A 20,113-nucleotide genomic window follows, 5' to 3' on the forward strand; every position below is an offset into this window, starting at 1 on the left:
TCCTTTAGCCCAAATTTTTGATTTCCCTCCACTTCGCTCCGTCCCGTTTCCTCCCCCCACCCCTGCCCCAAGAGTCGAGAATAAATTGGTCGAGCGCCCGGCCTAGCCTAGTAGCCCAGTTCCTTAAATCTCTTAGACCCTAGAGGGGGAGAGACCATATTTTCTGGGAGACGGGAATAGTGGGCTGCAAAGAAAAAAAAAAAAAATTTTTTTTTCCTCCAGTGTCAAGTCTTCCCGGTGAAAAATCGGCTCGCTTTCTCTCCACAGCCGAAGCAAAAAAGCAAAAACAGAAACTCAAAAAGCGAAGCCCCTGAATCACTTAGGATCAGGTGTCAGAGTTCCGCGAGTAGACTTCTTTCGGTGGGAAGGGGTAGGGACCGCGGGGGAAAAGAAGGTCCCGGAACTAGGGAGGAAGGCCCCTCGCTGGGGCGTGCCAGAGGAGGGGACAGGGAAGGGTGATGCCCGGTTGGGCTGCCAACCTCGGGCTGCGCTCGGGGCGCAGGAGCCCGGGGGACGAGTCCCGCGCGACCCCGGTTTCCGATTTCCCACGGCCCGGGGCTCTGCCGGACATTCCTAACGACCTCCTTTCGACCCCCCCAAATTAAAGAGAGAGGAAACGCGGCGCGATCGGGTCCGCGGCGGAAGCGCGGCCAAACGAATGAGTAAGTCAGGCGCGGGCACGGAACCTTGTTTACCCCACTCGGCGGCGCGCCCCTGCGGGCGCCTCGTTTGCAGGCGGCGTCGGAGACGCTGAACCCGGGAGGCAGTCGGCCACGATTGGTCGTTGATAGGGAGGAGGACGCTGGGAGACAAGCGTTGCAGTGTCAGCTCGCTGCCGCTAGATGCCGCTCCCTCCCAACAGGAGCCGAGCGCGGGTTCGTGGCCGACAGATGGCGCCTGCGCGTTCCATTCGCCTCCAAGTCGCCGAAGAGCGAACACCCCAAACAATCCCGAAGCGCCACCAAAAAAAAAAAAAAAAAAAAAAAAAAAAAAGAAAAAAAAAAGAAAAAAAAAAAAACCCGCCGGATCCGACCGCCACTTTCAAAACCCCCCACCGCTCTAGAACCGCGGGAGCTTCCGTCCCTGAGTAGAATTCGAGGGTGTAAAGAAGAGGAAGGGGAAAATATCTTGTACCAGCCCAGGGGTGAAGAAGCCCCCGGCCTGAGAAAGAAGGAAGGAGGAGTGGGGGAGGCGAACAGTCTCGTTGCTGCCTCTGTGTACGCTGAGGGGGGAGGTAAGTTATAAAATGGCGGAGGCGAAGCTTCTAGAAGTTTGGAGGGGCACCCGGAGGGCGCGGGGCCCACCGTGAGGTGTGTATGGTTGAAGCAGGGCGCGAGAGAAGAGTTGGGAGGGAAAGAGAATGGGCACTCTGTTGCCACTTAATTTCCCCTCTACTCCCTTTGCCCCCAGCGGGGCCAGCCATGGAGCGGGTGGCCAAGTCAAGACGGGGAGAAGCCTCCCCGTCCCCGCGTAACCCCCAACCCTTCTTTCTGCCTTCTCCCCCCAAGTGGCCACCTCAACACTACCAAGGAACTTCCAGCCCCCCTTCCTCCCTACCTCCTACTCCTAGAGTGGCTTTCTACTGCACGACTCTTCTTTTCGACTACCCTCGCTGAAGATTTTCTCTTCCTTCCCTCGCCCAACTCTCCCTCGGGGCCTCCACGGAGACCCCCCCCCCCATGGGTGGCCCAAAATGGAGAACGCGGAGCAGCGCAAGATGGAGGCTCCGCTTTTCTGTGTTGCATTAGATTTAGGTGCCTTTTCTCCGGCAGGCTCTTAAGCCTGGGAGAGCCCAAACTGGAGGTGGGGTGGGGTGCGAGCCATAGTCGGGGGAGGAAAGCCGGGGAGGCTGTGGCTGGGGTGGGGGAGAGCGCGGTATCGTGGAGAGGGGAAGGAAGAGAGCAAAATGGTGGTGCTGGGAACCTAGGGGGGAGGGGAGAAGCGGAGGCTCAGTTGTGTATATTTGGGCCTCGGACCGAGGGAGGCGAGGGAAAATCTACTCTGATCACACCCCTCCCTCGTGCCCCCTCCCTTCTCCCTTCCCCTCTTTCCTTTCCTCCCTCCCTCCGCTCCCTCCCTCTCTTCCTCCCTTCCTAGAGAGGGAACAACATTCATGTGACGGGCCCCTCTGCTTCTCCCCCGCCCCATCATCTCCAGCGCGTGGTGGGGGAACTGCTTGGGAAAGCGATTGGCATCGATCTCTCCATCCCTTCCGAGGCCCGACTTCGGTCAGTTTTCTTCGGGCAACAATTTTATAAATAGGCTGGGGTCTGGCAGTGTTGGCCCCCGCGTGCAGACCTTGCCCCCGAAGGGGGCCCTGCCTGCCTGGCATGGGAGGAGGGGGGAAGGGCGGGAGTGGAAGGCTGTTTGTTGGGGGGTTTTGGCGCCACTTTTGTTTTAGTTTTAGTGCTGCTTTTCGTTCCCACCCCCACCCGCACTGTCTTTCTCAAGGCACGAACTGAGCTGATCCTTGCCCCAGGTAGGCAGCTTCTGTTTTTTCTCTCTACACTTTTATTCTTGCTTGGGGTTGACTTTCTTTTTTCTTCTGTCGCGTACCCGGTGATCTGTGGCCGGCGATTTTAGCACGAAAAGGGTCTGATGGGCCATGGGAGAGAGAAGGTGTGGGAAACAGCATCAAGTAGTTCCGCAAAACTTTGAGCCCCGTTCCCATTTTCTTCTGGCCTACATTCGTAAACGTATTGTTGATTTCTGCCTTTTTTTTTTTCCTCGTCGCGAGAAGGTCTTGTTTTGCCTTTAGTTTTTTATAAACCGCTGTACTTTCGACATTTAGTTTCCGCTCTCCCTTGGTGTGTATGTCATTTTATTTTTAATCCTGAACTATAATGGGTTTTATCGTGAGATTTTTCATGCTGCAGTGTTCAGCTTTAATTTTTAATATTGCATTAGTAGTTTCATCCGGTTTGTGAGACTTTCTCCTGCGTGGCCTAGAAATGTTTTATATCTTGTTGCCTACCACCCTTTCCTACCGTCTCCCTCCTTTCTCTCGGATGGTTTCTTAATTGAGGGTCATGGTGTTTGATTAAATGGTTATTTACAGTTTACACGATATATCTATTAGAAACTTTTGATCTGTGGGATTAGGTTTAAGTAAACGAAAAGCTTGTGTTGCTTTGAAATGGTTCCTTAAAATGCGCGGGCCGCCCCCCCTCCCCTTGGTAAAGCCCCATCTTCCCCTCATACTGGAGTGTAAATTCCATACCCCTTTTCTCCCACGGACCGCCGTATTTCACGGCAGCCACACCCTGTATTTGTCTCTGTGGATTGGACTCATTATCAGCTTAATTTAGTGACTCTTAAACCACCATGATGGGACTTGCTTAAGCACGAAGCTTCTTTTCCTGTTTAGTCCTAGTGGTTAGTGTCGAAAGAGGAATAATCGAGGTTTCTTGATGAAACCTGGTGCGGTCCAACCTCTGCCTTTTTTCTGTTGTCTTTTTTCCTACTCCGGGCTGTTGGCGGTGTCAGCACCGCTGCTGGGGGCGGGGGTGGAGGGGAGAAAGAGTCGGGTTACCGAAGTGCGTCATTCCTGGCTCTAGCAGGGCCTGCTCGGGAGCTGCTGGTGTTTGTTACTGTCCTCGCAGCACTTTCCTGCCAACCTTCTCTCTCTGCGTATTGGTTAGGAGCAAGAGCAGGAGGCGGTCTTCTAATTCTATCTGTAGCCTAGCGCGTTGCGTTTCAGGGTATATGTGAACTTATTAAAAAAAAAAAAAAACCTGGGCCCTGGAAAGTGGATATACATTTCTGTTTAATGACATACAATTCAGGTAGTTTAGACTTGCTTTCATATATTTTCCAATGAACGGTGGGGTTAATTTTGAACATTTTAAAACGCTTACGTTAAAATGCCTGGTTTTCTTTTTACATCGATATCAATCTGTAATTAGGGATCAGAAGGACCGGTTAAGGCATAAGCATTCAGCGGTTTTTCAAGTGGTTGAATTGTAATTTTATGACACATTATGTTAAATAGTCTGTTTTTTTTTTCGTTTTGAGCCGAGGTGCTACATGAATGTAAGCTAATTGCAGATATTTAAGTTCATTTTCACCACCTACTCCTATTTCTCCTTTTACGTATAATTTTAAATATGCCTTTTGGATCTTACGGACTTTATTAAAATTCTTAAAGATGGCTATTTCTTTGTTTTTAACTGAATTCTTAAATTTGCAAGTAGTTGTTTTAGGGTGACAGTCACTGTTAAATTCTTCTTACGAGTCTTTGATACTTTAGCATCTTTGGGCTTTTTTCAGGGTACTTACCGAGCACAGTGTCTTCTTAATTCTTTTCTGAAGATAATAATTGGAAGAGAGAGTGGTGGGAGGTAGAGATGAAACAAAAGTGGCCTTGAGTTGATCGTAGCTGGATGAGTACAGGGGAGCTTATTGTACTATTATTCTCTCTACTTTTTTGTGCGTACTTGAAAATTTCCACAATTAAAAAAATTGGAAGAAAAAATTTCAAATTGGCTTGCAATTTTGATGTGATGGCATACGTTTGTATTTACCTATCAGTTATCTGCGTGGAAAACTTGGCGTTTTGCATAAGTAATTACACAATGCCTGATATACAAACTTTCAAAAAAATATTTAATTTGAACCAGTATAGAATAAGCAGTATACATAGTTACAAATCGGTTGAACTCTAAATGTTTGTAACTTAGTCTGAATGTATTCTACTTTTAGTTTCTTTTTTAATCCTTTGAAAACGGGAAAATTCCATTCTCAGATTTTGTAAATTTTGCTTGTTGTCTATTTCATTAAGTTGGGGTTACAGTGAGTCAGTATGAAAGGGATTTACTATTAATAGGAGGGGCTTTGGCAGTTGCAATAAGTGACAGTGGAAGGGATTCGGGTGCCCTAGGGCGCATTCCTGGTAGGAACATAGAGGTAGGAGTTGAATTCAGTTTCAGTATTTGGTGTTTAATGAATGGGTAGAGACTAGGATTGGAAAGGAAATGTACTTATTAGCCATTCTTTCCTACTGTGAAATAACTATAGCATTCTAAGGTTATCAGAGACTGGCAGTGGGGGTGGGGTGGGTTCTTTAAAAAAAAAACTGATATGAAAATGAACATTTACTTATAAAGTGAGTTAAATTGCACTCCTCACTTTGAGGATTTAGTGTAGTTAAAAGTCGATATGTAAAATATTCTAATGTTTTTCTATTAAGGCCATTCTGACCATTACCCATCAACAGTAAAAGTGCATTGCAATTAAAATCCTCAGTTTCCTTAATTAATATATTTGTGAATTGCTTCTACATTCTTTGAAGGTAAGTGCCTTATTTTCTGCAATTTTGTGTTGTTCAGTGTCAGGCTTTTTACCCCTATGAGATGTATTTTTTTTAAGATTTTATTTTTAAGTAATCTCTACATCCAACATGGGGCTTGAACCCACAACCCCAAGATCAAGAGTCACATGCTTCACCAACTGAGCCAGCCAGGTGCTCAGATGTATTTTTGAATATGTCAAAGTTCTAAAGGAAATCCAAAATAATGGATATTTAAGTTTTATGTTGGGTGAAGTGTCTTCCTTCATCATTATTAAAACAAAATTCCACCCTAGTCTAGGAAGATATTTCATAACTGTTAATATTAGTCTGTGTATTCATATGCAAGTTTTAGCTTTAAGAATGTTATGAGAAGACAGATGACATTTTTTGAATTCTTGTATGCAAATAATCTTAAGTAGATGATGAAGATTGTGGCTTCAGATTTATTGTGGAAGGCCACAGCTAAACTACTAAGCCAACAAATTACGAGTTTTGTAACTTTGAAGTGTATTTAGTAAGGATTATTAATTTTTAAAATTTTATTTATTTTTTAAAATACATAAGTAATCTCTACACCCAACGTGGGGCTTGAACTCACAAGATCTAGAGTCGCATGCTCTTCTGACTGAACCAGCCAGGTGCCCAGTTAGGATATTTTTTAAAGCCCAAACACTAAAGATTTGAATGAAATTAAGTCTTGCATTTCTTTTTCATAATTTTCTTTATCGATCTTACATTATTGACTTTGGTGGTTGTCTGAGGACCTATGTATTAAAATGGGTGGGGAGAAGTGGGGAGTAGGCTCAGGCTCAAATAAATTATCTTTTGGGAATATAGCATTAGATGTGAAAATATGCCTTGGACGGTTTAGTAGTGCTTAATATTCTGCATGTTTAACTGATGCCACCCACAGTCATGTGTGGGAAGAGAGTAAACAGTGAATAGTGTATTCTTTTTGCTTTGGGCTCTATAATAGATGGAAGACTTCAGTTTTTGATGCTGCAAGTTAACTTTTAATTTAGAATTTACATTAAATGGACACCTGGACACTTGGGTGGCTCACTTGGTTAAGTGGCCAACGCGGGGCTCAGGTCATGATCTCATCATGAGTTCAAGCCCCACATAGGACTTGGCTGCTGTCAGCACAGAGCCTGCTTCAGATCCTCTATCCTCCTCTCTCTGCCCTTTCTCTGCTTGTGCACACTGTCTCTCTCAAAAATAAATAAACTTTGAGAAGAAAATTTATGTTAAATGGACACCATGATCTGTTCATTACATCCTAGCGGGATAAGATTCATATCTCTTTAATATTGTGACTTTTGTGTCTCACATGTTTAAAAACAACAACCGGGTCTTATATTATTAGCACTTTGAAATTGCTATTCGTAGGTTATTCAGATATTTGAAATGGCAGCTCATTGTACAATGGAGCACTATTGTATACCCATTTTGGAAATTGGGGGAGCTTAGCAAAGGAAAGGGATAGTCCCAGTTAGCTATGGGTATCAGTATATCCTGAAATGTGATTAATCATTGGAGAATAAAGAAACTTTAAAGATACAGGCAAATTTAAAAGTTCTTTACATTTTCCTTTTGTAGTTTTCTACATCTGATACATGCATTGAACTTTTAATTTGTGGCTCAGTACTGTCCCTGTATAATAATTCTCTGTGTCTCTGGCTATCATGAGCAGTGGTTATTGCATGTTTCTGTTTGGTAAAGATAATGTGAGAAAAAATTGTCAGATTTTTTTTTTTAACATATCCTGGGTTGCCTGCTTTGCATTTAATTGAACCAAATTTTATATTCCTTCTGTGTAAGTGGTGTTGCTTGTGGAGTCTTAATTTTTGAATATGTGCATTAAAAAAAAAACCCTACATCTCTAGCAGCTGTGGTGATCTGCTACCTGAACTGTGTTCTTAATGTATGCTTGCTATAGTTCCATCTTTGATACTAACCAGAAGAAAACAAGAAGTGTTTACATATGGTTAGTCAAGAGATTATTGAACTTGTTTTACACTCCTCATTCCTCCGAAGGAAGGGAGGGTGAGTAATGTCAGTGCTCTGTTCTTTTTTATTATTTGATTGGAAAATGCATTACTAGGATTGATGAGACCAACTAGAGAGATATCTGTAAGTTCTGAATAATCTAATGTAAACTCAAAGTAAAACTCTTTTATAATGTCAGAATGTTAGAGGGGGAAGAAGTAAGTCTTGTTTACACTAAAATTTTGCATGCACAACATTTGTTGTAATTGGATTTGACCTCTAACTTGTTGAATCTTGAGATATTCTAAGAAAGAAACTTAATTTAGTGTACTTTTAAGTTCCTTTTGAATACCAATAACTGTTTTAACATTTATTGTTTTATCTTCTCGGCTGCCTTGCATGATAGGTGGTTATTATCATTTTACAGATGGGAAAATTGAGGCTCTCAAAGAATAAATGACTTGTCACATAATAATTGACAGCCTGAATTTACACCCAAAGTAATTTGGCCTCAAAACCTTTGTGTGTGTATTTTTTTTAAGTTCAGTAGTTTCCCTTAACTGGCTTAGGTCTTGGGTTATTTATCACCAGAAAGCATGCCTCATTTTAATATTACAAAATGAAGATTTTTTTTCACATACAGTGCAAGGGAAATACAGATTTTTACACAGGGTTAGATGAGTTGTTGCCCGATGAAAGGTCTAAATTGTGTTTTACGCTAAAAGATAGTTGAAAGAAATCTGAGCCTTGGTTTTGTTTGTGTGTGCTCATTATACAAAAGTTAATGTGATAACATGTTGAGTTATAGTTTTGACTTTTTGGGGGTAGGGGTCATACTATGGTAGATAGAATGGTTTCACTGAAAAATTTTTCCCTTATGTCATTTATGTTCTATACAGAATGGAAGCTAAGTGTGTCTGAGAATAGTTCCCCAGTCATTCAGCTTGTTTATTGAATGGTTTAGATTTGAAATAAAAATTTATGCAACTTTTGTAGTTCACTGCTCTGATTGATTCTGTAAGGGGATTTTGTTGTTATTTAATGGTACCTTAAAAATACTCTTTCCTCCTGAGTGTTAATATCTTCTCTGCTTCTAATTTCTAGTTCATCTTTTCACTTTATTAAATTTTCTTGTTCTAATTTGTATCAGGTAATAGTTAATATTGGTGACCTGGATTATTAGTAGGTTCATTAGTCTCAGCTTTCTTTGCTTTTTCCTTCTTGCTTTTCATAAACTACAACTAGAACTTTTCTTATCCGAAGGACTGCTAGATGTTGGATATCTGGCCTAAGATAAATTAGTGGAGATGAGGTAAAACAATGTATAATGTTTTTCATAGCCATGAGTGCAATTTATATGTTTTATGTTAATTATTCCCTTATTTTGTGGGAGTGATGCACTCTTCTATCCAGATTTCTTTGTTCAATATTGAGTCTTTTCATCCATATTTTCCCCTTTTGTACTCCAAGAATACCAAGACCCTGGTGTTCTACAACGGAATTATGCCCCAAGACATCCATTGTACACAATGAATTAGTTTCTCTCCTGTGTATCTAGGAAGATACTAGTTTTGTACCATTCTTGGGAGAATTCAGGAAATTGTCACTCACATTATTTTCTGAGTTCTGTGGTTAACTTTGTGGAACCCTGGATGAGAAGGGCTGCTAGAATATTAAGGGACTTGGTTTGGTGCTAAGCAGTTTTACTTTTCACAGTTAACTTTCCTGTCAGTAACCCTAATATAGCTCTACTAAACTTTAGTATGATAAAATGTGAATGTAATTGATAATATTGTCATCTCTGTGGCATAAGTTGGATAAATTGGTTAGTGTTGATTTCAAGCAGTTAGTGCTACTTAGTTGTTTCAAAGAATTGAATGTGGGAAGTTGAATAATTTTATTTGTAAAAAGGAATATTGTAGGAGCACTGTTCATTATACAAGTCAAAACTTAAAGTTTTTTTTTTTTAATGTTTGTTTACTTTAGAGAGAGGCGGGGAGAGAGAGAGAGAGACGTGAGCAGGGGAGGGGCAGAGAGAGAGGGAGACGCAGAATCTGAAGCAGGCTCCAGGCTCTGAGCTGTCAGCACAGACCCCCATGCAGGGCTCAAACCCACCAGACGTGAGATAATGATCTGAGCCAAAGTTGGACACTTAACCCACTGAGCCACCCAGGCGAGGCAGTGCCCCTCAAAACTTGTTTTTTAAGTTTATTTATTTTGAGAGAGAGAGAGCGTGTGCACGTGAGAGCGGGGGAAAGGGGGAGAGAGGGAGAGAGAGAATCCCAAGCAGGTCCCGTGCTGTCAACGCAGAGCTCGACGCGGGGCTCTATGTCACAAACTGTGAGACTATGACCTGAGCTGAAATCAAGAGTCAGACGCTTAACCAACTGGGCCATCCAGGTGCCCCTCAAATTCAAAACTTCTTATAAAGTATTTGATGGTGACTAACATTAGGAATAGTTAACACTAACTGAATTCTTAACTCTGTGTCAGACACTGTTACAAATGCTTTACATTGCATTACCTCTCTTAATCTTCATAACCCTGTTACCCATTATCCTATAATTTATTGCTCAAATCAGGATACTTTTTTAAAAAGTTTATTATTTTGAGAGAGAGAATGCAAGTGGGGAAGGGGCAGAGAGAGAGGGGGAGAGAATCCCAAGCATGCTCTGCGCTGTGAGTGCTGAGCCTGAGGCAGGGCTCAAACCCACAAACCAGGAGATCATGACCTGAGCTGAAATCAAGAGTCAGACACCTAACTTGATTGAGCCACCCCAGCATACTTAGGAGAGTGAAAGGGGACTCTAACTAGATGGCATTCTGGGATAATAGTATAAATGGGAACTGTCCCAGAGAAGCTAGGATATATGACGTCCCTAATGAATACCCCATTTTTCAAGAGGAAACCTTGCCTAATTAGTAAGTGGTAGGAAGGGATTCACAGCCTCTACAATTTATTTGGGCATGAAAGTGATTTAATTACTTTAAACGGCCATATTCTGAGAGTTTGTTATTTTTACTTGGAGGAATTTCTGTTGGTGTGGGGTTGACAGTAAAAGACGAGAGACAGTGTTTTTAAAATTCTACCCAGGAGAATTTCCAGTTGGCTTTTTTCAAGTGACTATTGGACTTTTGAGTCACTGTTAAAAAAAAAAAATAGCTTCTGAGGTCCACTGAAATAAAAGGAAAAAACCAAGATAACTACTTTTACTGTTTGAAATCTGTAAACAGATTTTCTTACATTTTATTCAGACTTCCTTTATTGTTTTCTAGGGAGGAAATGTTAATTGTATGCTTTTTCATGGAGGTTTTTATGTGGGAAATCTCTTCCTAGAAGAAAAGTGAGAGAGAAATAATTTTGTGACTAGGGAGAAGTGGTGTTAGAAAAGAAAGAAAAACTTACAGGTTAGAGACTTATTTGAAGTTAAATTGATTCTGTAACATAATTTGAGAGTTGTCTTGTAGAGTTTGAAGTGTCATTTCATAAAATTAATAGTTCTCTTTTATTTTGATGACTTTTGTAGTTGCCTTATATTCCCGCCTGTTTATATTTGTGGTACATCCCCCCCCCCCAAAATGATTACTGTAGGTGAATTCAAACATTTGGAGAAATGAATTCAGCATAATTGCAGATTATACTCTATTGCAAACGAAAATTCCCTTCCCACCCTTTTTAGTGGGGGTGAGTGGCAGAGAGCTGATCTTAAGAGGACTTTAAGTTTTTTCATATTTGGCTATTTTGATATTTTGTTGAGGAATTTGTGTGTTTTTTATCCCCTGGCTAGTTTACTTTTGGAGGTTTTGTTGGTGTCAATATCTTATAAACAACTGCATGGTTAGTAAGTAGGTCTGTTTAGTTTTGTAAATCTTTTCTTTAATTCATTAAAAGCTATCATGAAATTGGAAGTGGGGGGATCGCCTGGGTGGCTCAGATGGTTGAGGATCTGACTCTTCATTTTGGCTCAGGTCATGATCCCAGCATCGTAGGATCGAGGAGCTCTGCATCCAGCTCTGTGCTGAATGTGGAGCCTGCTTAAGATTCTCTGTCCCCCTCCCTCCCTCCCTCCCTCCCTCCGTGTGTCTCTCTCTCTCTCTCTCTCTCTCTCTCCCTCTCCCTCTCCCTCTCCCCCTCTCCACCCCTCTCCCCCCCGTCCCCTTCTTCCCCCCTCATGCTCTTTCTGAAAAAACAATAGCAACAACAACAACAACAACAACAAAACAAACCACTATGTACTGGGATTACTATATATTAAAGAATATTATTAGGCTAAAACCAATAGTCATCAATGCAGATTTTATTTTATTTTTTTTTGATACAGTGCTCTTAATTTGAGATAGTGACAAGTATTTTTTTTAAGACTTTATTTTTAAGTAATCTCTGCTACCTAAAGTGGTATTCAAACTCCCAACTCCAAGATCAAGAGTTGCTTGCTCTACCAGCTGAGCCAGCCAGGCACCCCTGGTGACAAGTATTTTTAAGGACTACTTTGAAAAGTTTTGGGAGAAAAAACAATTGACTTTAAAAAAAAACATTTTTTTAAATGTTTATTTCTTTTTGAAAGAGAGAGAGACAGTGACTGGGGGAGAAGCAGAGAGAGAGACACACACACACAGGACCCAAAGCAGGTTCCAGGCTCTGAGCTGTCGTCACAGAGCCTGATGCGGGACTTGAACTCACAAACCGTGAGATCACTACCTGAGCTGAAGCCTGACGCTCAACCGACTGAGCCACCCAGGCGCCCCTGTTTAACTTTTTGACTTTGAATTCTTTGTTAGAATGTTAGCTTGAAATGTCTTCATAGCACTATATGATACTCATTAAATTCATTCTCTGAATATGATATACATGATGATTTAGGTTTGGTGTATTTGAAGTATTTCCATTACAGGATTGGGATGTATGATACCCTCTTTTCTTGCATTTCTAATCATTTTCCCTTTTTCAAAAGCAAGGAGAATTTTTCCACACTCACCAGTGTGTCTACTGCCTTGTACCTAATTTGCAAACTTTGTGGCAACTAGAATATTATTACAAAGAACATGTTTAATATCCTCTTCCTAAAAAATGCCTTTTTTTGTGGTTTAAAGAAATAGTATTAAAGATAGGAACATGAACCTTTGAGAATTTCCCTTTTACACTAAAGAAGTAACGAAAATGTAGGAAATATTAGCAAAGCCGTAATATTTTTCCTTAGGGATATATCCCTCCCTGTTTCCACTACTCATTCAGGCCAAAAGGCATTCCTCAGACTTTATTCCTGGCAGGAGAATTGAGGAAGTGGTGGTAGCCATGGTTGGCAGGGAAGCAGAAGCATGAAGGTATGTTTTTGAAAAGCAAATTTGTCAATGATAAATGGATTTTTCCAGCTCTGTGTATATGTACTTTTTTGAGTTTTGATTAAATATCAATGCATAAAGTGCTACTATTCATTGAGGAGTATTCAGTAGTTGCATTCATATTACGGTGTTCTAAATATACTTGAAAAATTTCAGAGGGATTATTTGGACAATATGGCATTATATTAGAAAAGATTCTTTAGTGGGAAATTAGTTCCTAAACTTTTGAAGTTAGATTGAAACAGGTATCTAGGTTGCTGCAGAAAAATAGCAAATCTAACATGAGAGCTAATTATATGTGTGTGTATAAATATATAGTGTTTAAATGTACAATATTGGTGAATATTCATTTATCTCTTATAAGTAGATTGTTAACTTTTTCATTATCTCTTTTAAGTAGATTGTTAATTTCTTCTGACTACGAATTGTGTTTTTATCTAATTTTGAATCCTTGTGTCATGTACTATATGTTATACAGATTCTCAAGTGAAGATTGAATTAAACCTTAGGTTTTCTAGAAATTTAACCCTGCATTATAATTACATTATTAATATTCACATTAAAGGGCTGTATGTTGGAAGAGAAGTAGTTAATTTCCTCTAGTTGGCTTTGCCTTAATGAGAAATCTTAAGTTTGTATAGGATATCATTACCACATCTACTACGTGGCAAGTTGTACATTCCCTAACATTGACTTTTTTTATTTCTTTCAACATCCTGTGAGGCAGTTGGTGGTATTTTCATTTACTGAGGTTCCAGAATGGTTAAGTGACTTGCCTAAGTTCACTCAGCTAGTAAGTGGCAGAGCCTACTTTTGAATACAGTTCTTTCTGCCTGATTCCAGCATACAGTACTTCTTTACATGGTGATACACTGCCTCCCAGTGGGCTGATTTATAGATTTCATAGTGATAATTTTTTGGGGGGAAAGAGAATAAAAGGAGACAATAATTGGGGTGCCTGGCTGGCCCAATTGGTAGAGCATGCAACTCTTCATCTTGAGGTCATGAGTTCAAGCCCCACGTTGGGCATGGAGCCTACTTAAAATAAATAATTTTTTTTTTTAAAGAGACAGTAATCCTGAATTGTTGAGACTGAGGAGGAAGTTAAATTTCTCAAAGTAGCTAGGGAACTTTTGGAAATAAAGTAGGAGCAAGGCTTTTTTTTCTGCTTTGAGAATTAAAAATGCATGAATTTTTTTTAAATTCCAGTATAATTAACAGTGTTCTATTAGTTTCAGGTGTATAATATATTGACTCAACAATCTATACATTACCCGGTGCCCATCACAATAAGTGTACTCTTTTTTTTTTTTAACGTTTATTCATTTTTGAGAGAGAGAGGTTGACAGAGTGTGAGCAGGGGAAGGGTAGGGAGAGGAGGAGACGCAGAATCTGAAGCAGGCTCCAGGCTCCAGGCTCCGAGCTGTCAGCACAGAGCCTGACATGGACCTTGACCTCACGAACCGTGAGATCATGACCTGAGCCGAAGTCCGATGCTTAGCTGACTGAGCCACCCAGGTGCCCCACAATAAGTGTACTCTTAATCCCCTTCACCTATTTCACCCATCCCCCTATCAACCTCCCCTCTGGTAACCTTCTGTTCTCTATATTTAAGAGTCTATTTTTTAAAACTTTTATTTTTGAGGGGCACCTGGGTGGCTCAGTCGGTTAAGCGTCCGACTTTGGCTCAGGTCATGATCTCATGGTCTGTTAGTTCGAGCCCCGCATCGGGCTCTGTGCTGACAGCTCAGAGCCTGGAGCCCGTTTCAGATTCTGTGTCTTCCTCTCTCTCTGACCCTCCCCTGCTCATGCTCTGTCTCTCTCTGTCTCAAAAATAAATAAACGTTAAAAAAAATTAAAAAAAAATAAAATAAAACTTTTATTTTTGAGAAAGTGAGAACATGAGTGAGGGAGGGTAGAGAGAGGGAGAGAGAATCCCAAGCAGGCTCTGGGCTGTCAGTGCAGAGTCCAAAGAGGGGTTCAGTCTCACAAACTGTGAGATCATGACTTGAGCTGAAATCAGGAGTTGGACGCTTAATGGACTGAGCCAGCTAGGTGCCCCTAAGAGTCTGGTTTTTTTTCGTTTGTCTGTCTCTTTTTTTCTTTGTTTTGTTTCTGAAATTTCACATATGAGTGAAATCATGGTATTTGTCTTTTCTGACTGACTTCACTTAGCATTATATTCTCTAGATCCATGTTGTTGCAAATGGCAAGATTTCATTCTTTATGATTAGTATTTCATTGTGTGTGTGTACACACCACGTCTTTTTTTTTTTTTGAGAATTTACTTAATATTTAAAGTAATCTCTACACCCAATGTGGGGTTCAAACAACCCTGAGATGAGGAATCGCATGCTCCACTGATTGAGCCAGCCAGGTGCCCCTCTATCACATCTTTATCCGTTCATCTATTGATGGACACTTGGGTTCTTCCATATGTTGGCTATTTTAAATAAGACTGCAATAAACATAGGGGTGCATATTCCAATTAGTGTTTTTTTTAAATGTTTATTTTTGAAAGAGAGAGGGTTTTTTTTTTAATGTTTCTTTTTGAGAGAGAGAGAGAGAGAGAGAGAGAGAGAGCATGTGTGCACATGCACAAGTGCAGGAGGGGCAGAGAGAGACAGGGACAGAGGATCCAGAGCAGACTCCATGCTTGACAGCAGCAAGCCCAATGTGGGGTTCAAACTCAGGAGCTGCGAGATATGACCTGAGCCGAAGTTGGATGGATGCTCAACTGACTGAGCCACCCAGCCACCCCTCTGATTAGTTTTTTTGTAATCTTTGGGTAAATACCCAGTAGTAGAATTATTGGATCATATGGCAATTCTATTCATTTTTTTGAGGAACCTCTATACTATTTTCCACAGTGGCTGCACCAGTTTGCATTCCTACCACCAATGATCAAGGATGCCTTTTTCTCTACATCCTTGCTAACACTTGCTGTTTCTTGTGTTTTTTAAACTAAACTCTACTCCTGATGTGGGGCTTGAACTCATGACCCCTAAGATCAAGAGTTACCTGCTCTACCGACTGAGCCAGCCAGGCACGCTGTTTCTTGTATTTTTGATTTTGGAGAAAGGCTTATTTTCTACCAGTAGTTGATAGAGGATAAATCATTCTTAGTCTGAAGTTACATGTGATGTTTCATATTTTATAATAAGTGTTGAACAGCACCTAGAAGAGCGTTGGATGGGGGGAAGATGATAAAGTTTATTATATTGTATTTGTTTTAATCCTCAGTAAAATGACATCTGAATTAATTTTAAGAAATTAAACTTGCTATAAACTATGAAATAAAATGTTGTCTAAAGCATTGTTGGCACATATCTTACTGCTAGTGTTCCTACTAAAGGACAATAATACTAATAGGAAAAATCTGTTCAGGTAAATTGGTTTAAGTCCAGGCAACATTATAATGCCACTTTGTGGTAGTGTGTGTGTGTGTGTGTGTGTGTGTGTGTGTGTGTGTGTGGTGTTTTTTTTTTTTTTTTCTTCTTCATTTTTTCCTGTCTCCATTTTCTGCTGCTTTTCCACTTCTGGTGTCTTTATGATTTCTAAAATTCAGCATGGGAAGTGGAAACATTTTGATGATTTAAAAAAAAAAAATTATACTATTACTACTACTAACACTACATAACCAAATGCTGCGCCCTGAGATAGAAATGATATCAGAAAGTAACCCATTTAATTCTCCCAACAACCCTGTGAAGTAGGTACTATTATTATTTCCTGTTTACAGTTGAGGAAACAGAGGTGCAGAGCAAAAATGTAAATTGCCCAAGGATACTTACCTAGGAAGTGGTGGAGCTTTGATGTGAACCCAGGCAGTCGGGCTATAGAGTCCATGTTCTTAAGCACCATACTGCTGATTGGTTGACAGTAATGTGAAAGGTTTCCTCATCTTGGCTGCGATTTATTTATTTATTTATTTATTTATTTATTTATTTATTTATTTGGAGATGGAGATAGCACAAGTAGGGGAGGGGCAAAGAGAGAGAGAGAGAATCCCAAGCAGGCTCCGTGCCTCTAGTGTAGAGCCTGACACAGGGCTTGAACTCATGAAACTGGTGAGATCATAACCTGAGCCAAAATCAAGAGTGAGAAGCTTAACTGACTGAGCCACCCAGGCATCCCTTGGCTGTGTATTATTTTAAGTCATTTCTTTAGTTGTAGAGTGTTTCTTCATCCTCATAGGAATTTTAGGTGTCCACAGAGGATTGGACAAATTTCTGATTCTCAGGTTTCCCAGCTGTAAAAGAAGTAATGCTATCTGATTTATGTTATTATGGGGATTATATAACAGTACTTTTTCTGAGTGTTTCTGTGTGCCTGACAATATGCGGAGGGTTTTGCTGGTATGTAATAATTTCATTTATTGAGTACATTCCATGGGTCTGATATTTGATGTAATATACTACCTTTACTTATATGGTGTAGGGGATGTTATATACCCAGTTTACAGATTGGAAAACTGAGGCCTAAAGAAATTAAGTAATTTGCCCAAATAATTTGGTTCTTACCTCAAGGCCTTTGTATTTGCTGGTCCCTTTGCCTGGCTTGGTTCATTTCATCAGGACACATTTTGCTCAAGTAATTAGCCTTTCGGTGTAGCATTCCTTGGTCATGTTCTGTAAAGTAATATTCTTTGCCCCCAGCATTCACTTTCCTCCTTACTCTGCTTTCTTTCTCTGTGTGGCTCTTTTCACCATCAAACACAACTTTACATGATTTGTCCCTTTTCTGCCTTCACTCCAGCACTTAGAACAGTGCTTGGGACATAGTAGGTTGTATAAATATTTGAGTGGATGCATTATGTGGTATCGTGAGATTATAGACTGCATTTGTGAGCTGATCCTAAATTAAACTGATTTAATCTTAATGGGCCAAGATGCCCATTCCCTGGAGTAAAGAAGTGCTGTGGCATGTGCTTGGGCCTGTTCTGGGGTGGGAGTAGGGAGATAGCAGAGTCTTCAGTAGTTTTAGAAACCTTTCTCATGAATTGCCTTCAATTCCAGGAGGAGTATGTGCACTCAGCTCAGTTTCTAGGTTCTGTGAAGCCTTTTATCTCTTAGTAGAGGTCTGCCTTCCAGCTTCTTCTTACGGTCTTAACTTTGAATCCCTCATTTTGCCTAAAGATTTGTTCATTGAGCTTTTATAGTGCATTTGTAATGAATGCAGTATGGAGCTAGATATGAAGTAAGGAGTTGGCTTCAGAGAGGAGGATTCCTAGCTTTGCCACTTACAATTTAGTAGGAGATAACATACATACACACATACGTACATATGAGTGTATGTTTAAAAAACCGCCATGTACTGAAACTTTCAATAATGATGTTTTAGTTAATATTTTGATAGCACATAAGTCATTATTTTATGATGTTCTGGAATGCATACCTCTTTCTTTGTTTCTATTTCTTGAAAAATTTCTTGCAATAATTTATGTAGTTGGAACACAGTAGTGATAATATTGTACTGTGCTCTTGCATTTAAATGGTAGCTGATTTTGGAGAGAAAGAGATGAATTATATTTTAGATACTTCAACCTTAAGCTGATATTATGCAACTGGAGTTCAGTAGATAGAAGAACAGGAAATATATGTTAGGGATTCCTATGCATAGAGTACATTGGCTTTTAGAGGGGAGAACTTATAAACAGGAGCAGAGGGTCAGGGGTGAAAATTTCATTGTTAATTGGACAGGAGCAAGAAGTAGGACCATTGATAACAGAGTGGTCAGGGAGATAGAAAATCTAGGAAAATGTAGAATAAAATCCATAAATATCTGAAATTTGAAAAGAATCCATTTCTCATCTGGGAGATGCTTTTAAATTGTATACAGTATAAAAACTTGTTCCAATTGTGTCAAGTTGAAATTCTCTTTAAAGCTGATATAATCAATGGTTATCCTCATGTAGATTGTTTTCTTTGTGGCATCTCTTGGGAGTTGGGTTCTTCTTGTACGCTGGGTCCCAGGTTACCAAGAATAACACTAAGCTGTGAAGTGGTCTGGGACAAGAAGGGAGGGCATACCTGGCTTATTTCTTTCTAAAAATTCAGTGGAATTATTTTGTCTTTTTAAAAAATGTTTATTTTTGAGAGAGTGAGAGTGGGGGAGGGGTAGAGAGAGAGAATCTCAAAGCAGGCTCTGCACTGTCAGCACAGAGCCCGACATGGGGCTTGATCTCACCAACCGTGAGATCATGACCTGAGCTGAAATTAAGAGCCCGATGTTCAACCGACTAAGCCACCTGAGCACCTCTTGGAATTATTTTGTATGAAACATTTATGTTAGTGTGGATAATCAAAGAATTGATTGTTCTTGTATGTGAGCTATGATAGTTACAATTGGATATGTTGGAATCGATTTTTTAAAAAATTTTAAATGTTTATTATTGAGAGACAGAGACAGCATGAGCATGGGAGGGGCAGAGAGACAGGGAGACACAGAATCCAATGGAGGCTCCAGGCTCTGAGCTGTCAGCACAGAGCCCGACGCGGGGCTCGAACTCACCGCGAGATCATGACCTGAGCCAAAGTCAGACACTCAACCGACTGAGCTACCCAGGCACCACTGTTAGAGTCTACTTTGAAAAGGAAAGCCTTTTTTTCTTTGTTCCCTCTGTGCTTCTATGTGAAATAAAGTTTGTAGATAATCACTTCAGTTTTCTTCAAGTTTTTGGAAAAGCTATTTTGGGTAGAAATAACGCCAGGCTGAGTATCTTGTAGAATCTTCTCACTTTTCTGCTTCTTGGGATAACATTTCAAAGAAAAATTATTGATCTGAAAAACTACCCAAATTCTAATACTTATTACTTCATTCCAAAAATACTTTTTCTTGATGAACTTACATTTTACCATTTTAAGTGTACAGTTCAGTGGCGTTAAGTACATTCACATTGTTGTGCAGGTATTACCACCATCCATCGCCAGTGTTATTTCATCACCCCATAATGAAACTCTGTACCCATGAAACAACTGCCTCAGACAGTCCCTGATAAACCAGTGCTCTCCTTTGTGTCTATGGATTTGACTATTCTAGGTACCTCATCTAAAGGGAAACGGAATATATGTCCTTTTGTGACTGACTTCTTTCACTTGTCATAATGTTTTCAAGCTTCCATCTATTTTGTAGGATGTGCCAGAATTTCCTTCCCAATTGAAGGTGAATAATATTCCATTGTGTATATATAACACATTTTGTTGATTCATCCATGATGGACATTTGGGTTGCTTCCACCTTTTGACTATTGGGAATAATGCTCCTGTGAATATGGGTGTACAGATACCTGTTTGAACCCTTACTTTCAGTTCCTTGGTTTATATACCCAGAAGTACAATTGCTCCACAAATATTTGAGTGTCTAGTATGTGGCAGGCACTGTGCTAAGCACTGGAGATAAAGCAGTGACCCTGGTCCCTGCCCTCAAAGAATTTAGTCTACTGTTGGTAAAAGATATTAAATCAGCAGTTAAAATTAAGTATATTAAGTGTTA

The 20,113-nt window shown here is 40.4% G+C and overlaps 1 protein-coding gene across 6 annotated transcripts in view; it reads left to right on the top strand.

The window, feature by feature from the left end:
* The first annotated feature begins 800 nt into the window (after nt 1–800).
* STAG2 (stromal antigen 2) overlaps nt 801–20,113 on the top strand; it is a 139,241-nt gene continuing 119,928 nt past the window's right edge. For 2 of the 6 annotated variants that reach the window (XM_045472407.1, XM_045472412.1), the window contains exon 1: nt 801–1,234. The gene's annotated coding sequence lies outside the window, so the exon portion shown is untranslated. Of the gene's footprint in view, nt 1,235–1,288; nt 1,311–1,709; nt 1,804–2,097; nt 2,229–2,373; nt 2,480–5,265; nt 5,291–20,113 lie in introns of those variants that run through there. The other 4 variants (XM_045472409.1, XM_045472411.1, XM_045472408.1 and 1 more) reach the window with 4 other exon arrangements.

The sequence above is a fragment of the Leopardus geoffroyi genome, chromosome X (assembly GCF_018350155.1).
Source record: "Leopardus geoffroyi isolate Oge1 chromosome X, O.geoffroyi_Oge1_pat1.0, whole genome shotgun sequence".
In the NCBI taxonomy this organism is placed as follows: domain Eukaryota; kingdom Metazoa; phylum Chordata; class Mammalia; order Carnivora; family Felidae; genus Leopardus; species Leopardus geoffroyi.